We start from the raw sequence: 524 nt of genomic DNA, 5'->3' as shown, positions 1-524 counted from the left end.
AAGAAAATTACTGAACTCCCTCCTAGTACTCTTCCAAGCAATACAGAAGAAAATCCAAAAGGAGAGGGCAAGGCCATCAACATGGCCGAATTTGGAGAGGAGGAAGAGGCAGTGAATGCCACTGAGGAAGACCTCAATGGACGTCCACTGACCTCCAATGAGTTACCCAATAAAGAACCATGGGAATCTGAGGCTCAAAATGAGACCATAGAGATTCCATTGGACTTACTTCTGCCATTCATGAGCTCTGATGAGTATTCTTCCTCTGAAGAGGATGAGTATGTCACTGAAGAGCAAGTTGCCCAATACCTTGGAGCAATCATGAAGCTAAATGACAAGTTATTTGGAAATGAGACTTGGGAGGATGAACCCCCCTTGCTCACCAAAGAACTGGATAACTTGTCTAGGCAGAAACTGCCTCAAAAGAGACAGGATCCTGGGAAGTTTTCAATACCTTGTACCATAGGCACCATGACCTTCAAGAAGGCCTTGTGTGACTTAGGGTCAAGTGTAAACCTCATGCC

Source organism: Arachis duranensis, chromosome 4 (assembly GCF_000817695.3).
Source record: "Arachis duranensis cultivar V14167 chromosome 4, aradu.V14167.gnm2.J7QH, whole genome shotgun sequence".
NCBI classification, from domain to species: Eukaryota; Viridiplantae; Streptophyta; class Magnoliopsida; order Fabales; family Fabaceae; genus Arachis; species Arachis duranensis.
This window is presented reverse-complemented; position numbering follows the sequence as displayed.